This window comes from Aulostomus chinensis, chromosome 18, assembly GCF_037954235.1.
Source record: "Aulostomus chinensis isolate RoL2024-O1b breed Wild chromosome 18, RoL_Achi_v1.0, whole genome shotgun sequence".
NCBI lineage: Eukaryota > Metazoa > Chordata > Actinopteri > Syngnathiformes > Aulostomidae > Aulostomus > Aulostomus chinensis.
In genome coordinates, this window is record NC_141337.1 from 20,484,809 (window position 1) to 20,488,740 (window position 3,932).

The window sequence follows — 3,932 nt, forward strand, 5'->3', positions numbered from 1 at the left end:
CTGGAATCCTCAGGGGTTCACAGTGACACATATGGCTGCCTGCTATGCACAGTACTACTGCAGCTCAAACGACGACATTACATTAGCCTACACTCGTAAGTCAGACCCCAAGGATGAATGGAAGGTGCTTGAACTCGTCTAGTTCCTACAAAATGAAGTCCAAAGCAGAGATAGAGAGCACTTCAGCTTACCAGACCAGGTAATATTCAAAGGGACATTCTGCCAAATAATAGGTCATTCCGCAAGCCAGCAATCTTCAGTGAAAGCAGACCTAAAAAAGGACTGTGCCCACAGCAGCTGCATTGCACACAGTGAGTACTGGCCCTCAGACATATGTATATTGAGACAGTGCTAACCACAAACCAGAACACTGTCCAGACAACTCTGTGGCTGCTCATAAAGAGAAACTGAGAAAAAGGGGAAGATGCTACATGTGCTTAGGCCCAAAACACAGAGCCAAATTCTGCAGACTTAAGAGTGTTTCATGTGCCCCGTGTAGCCGCAGGCATCACCAGTCAGTTTGTGAACAAAGTGAAGCAAAGCCAGACGTGGACAGTGGCAGTGGCAGGCACTGTGGTATCTGCTGTGTCCAGCACAGTGAAACTGAAAGCTAATGTCCAACGCGCAGTACTGCTCCAGACAGTCACAGTATGGACAGAGGGCCCAGCAGGAAGAAAAACTGTGCACTGTCTGTTGGATGGAGGCAGCCAGAGAAACGTCATTCATGAGGCTGTGGTGAAAGTGTTAAGATTACCAGTGGTGAGACAAGAGACTGCAGATACATGTCTTTGGATCCACTGCTGCTGTACAAGACACAGCGCAACATTGTGAGAATATCACTAGAAAATGTGTGGCACACAAAGCAAAGACTTCAGATCAAAGCAGTGGAAACCCCTCAAGTATGCACTGCTGTAGTAAAGGTCCCAGGCTCACCCATCCAAGAATAGTTCAAGAAAAATGGTATCCAGCTTGCTGATTGTCCAATGGCAAGACAAGGCAAATTTTTTTGTGCAGCCCATTTTCACCAACAGTTTGTCTCCAAGGGCTTCACATGGCATCATAACAACCTAACCTGGCCTGATAATAACCTTTAACTGGGAAAAATCTGAGAAACCTCAGGGTGAGCAGCAGAGGAGGATCCCTCACCCAGGAGGGACAGATGTGCAGCAGATGTTGTTACAGACAAGAAAACAGTTTATAACACAGAATGTAGACTTTTGGTAGGAAGGGGAGGCAGGGAGAGCAAGCCAGCTTGATGGGGGACTGGATGGCAGACTGGTTCATGGAAGGGGAACGCAGGCCGGTGTAACAGTAGGGAAAAAGGGGGGGGGGGCGATGCAGGCGGCGGTTGGTGCAGACAGATGGAGCTCTGGTGTGTCTGTGGAAACAGAGAGACTGAGAGACACCAAGGACAAACTACGAAGTGCAACAGGTAATGATAATGAGAGTTAAAAGAGAGGAGGAGAGGAGAGGAGAGGAGAGAGGGGTGAGAGGAGAGGAGAGGAGAGGAGGGAAGGGCTCCATGTAACCTGATGTGTCCCCCAGCAGTCTAAGCCTGTAGCAGCATAGCTATCAATGGTTCAGAGCTACCTGAACCAGCCCTGACTGAAGGCTCTGTCATAGAGGAAAGTCTTAAGCCTGGACTTAAAAGTAGTCAGAGTGTCTGCCTCTCTGACCCATGGAGAGATGCTGGTTCCACAGTAGAGGAGCCGGTACCTGAAGGCTCTACCTCCCAGTCTGTTTTAGAGATACTGGGAATCACGAACAGACCTGCATTCTGAGTGCTCTGGTAGGACAGGAGGGACTAATGAGTTCTTTCAGAGAGGATGGAACTTCATCATTGAGAGCCTGATGAGTCAGCAGAAGGATTTTGAAGTGGATTCTAGATCCTACAGGAAGGAGAGAAGCTAAAGTGGGAGAGATTCATAGTTTTCTGTTTTAGTGACCAGTAGAGTCCAGAGTTGTTCCTAAGGTGCCTGCTGCTCTATCGATAAAATGATCAGTTTGGGAGTGACTAAGGTGGACAACACCGTCCTCTGTTACAATGGGACATGAGACACAGGGACATGGGACAGTTTTATTTTTCACAAAATTAAAATAAGTGAGACATCATTCAAACAGGGGGAGGGGGAAAACAAACAAAACATACACACACACACACACACAAGTTGTTTTGCTCTGTTGAACTCCTGATGAATAAAGTTTGATTCCTAGCATTTGCTCTCATCTTTGATGTCAAACTGTTTTTCAAACTCTCTTTCAAACTTTTGTTGGTATTGCAAACAACAGCAACCACGCCAATGTAAAATAACACAGCACCAACACTGGCACAGAGACACTCCTCCAAGGCTGCTTGATGGAATAATAGAAAGTGGGGGGGGGGGGGGGGTTGTTCCCCATGGATCATGTCAGAAGATGAATGCTATAGTTTCAAATGCTGCTGTTTAGAAATGAAAGTCCATCCAGAGGTTGTGTGACATCATGAAACCTCCCCAACTGTGGGTTAGAGTTGAGTCTTCAAAACTAAAGCAATGAGATGAAAAGGGTGAAATGGTCCATGAAGCTGAGTGGAGCTGCAGGTGATGGTGCTGTTGGTCTGTTGTGCCAAACTTGATTGAGTGATGGAAAATAACTTTGATTCTTTTAGTCACTCAATTTAAGATAAGACAAGCCTTTCATCCCTTGGTGGGGAAATTGTCACTGTTGCAGCAGCAGAAGCAGAGAAGTAGCAGCAGAAAATAAGAAAGAGCAATACAAAGGAGAAACTACAATAAACTACAGAGAGTTTTGCTGTCCCTGAAAGAAATCCTCCTTTCATAGGGTTAAGGAGTTCATGGTTATTTTTATTCAGTAAAAACAAAACTAAAGTTGATCATGGGGAGGCTCAATGTTTATTCTGATTGATGTCAGTTGTTTTGGTTTAAAATTCCTCATGAAGAGGGTGGAGTTGGAGAGTTGGAGCAGACACCAGACTGCACCTCCCCCATGGCTGCAGCACATGAAACGACCTTTTCAGAAAGAAAGGCTGGAGCGTTGGATGGAGCTGCCTCGGTGCAGCAAGCCGTCCTGGGAGAGAACAACCAGAGGCCTGTGCTACCAACTACATTCAGCATGTCAAGGGTGGCGGCGTGGTTGCCAGGGTTGGTGATCAATTCAGTCAATCAAACGCTGCCTGTTCCAGAGGAAGCGCTAATCCTTCAAATATCTTCTTCTTGTCAGTTGCTCCCATCAGGTGTCACCACGGTGGATCATTGAACTGCATATTCTGTTTGGTGGGACTTTTCATCATGAAGGTGCTCACTTGACATACAGTCCTGTCCCCCTGCGTCAGCTGTGTGGTTCCTGTGGGTTCTGTCCTGTTTTATGCTTCGTTGTTGAAAACTAAACAAAAGTTTCTGCAGCAGGATGTCAAACATCGACTGGCTTCATGTTAAAGTGTAACCTATCAGCCAAAGTCTCAACATGTTCAAACCAGACACAGAAATATTGGTGTTTCTGGTTAACAGGGGACAGAGTGAATCATTCCTGATTGCACAATCAGTTGGATGATTTAAGAACAGAGAGGACGTTTACATGTTTGAAATAGTGAAAGCCTTTCTTCTTTTTGACATGTTAGATCTTGAGACAATCAACCGTATCAGGTGCTACACCTAAATCACAGGTGAACCATCTCAGAGGTTCACCTGTGATATGTCATCCTCAGTGCCTCCTTCTATAGCTGCAGCTGCAGGTGTTGTGACCCCAGGGGTCTCTGGACGGGGGTCAGGAGATTATTACACTGGATTTCAATGATAATACTGGGAATCAAACTTTTATCAAATGAGACCATAGATCCAGCTCCAAATCCAGCTTTATTAGTCAACACTGAATTCTGTGGTGCCCCGGGGCCAAACACAGACAGACATCAGGCTGACAGAAGTGAGAAGCGACGA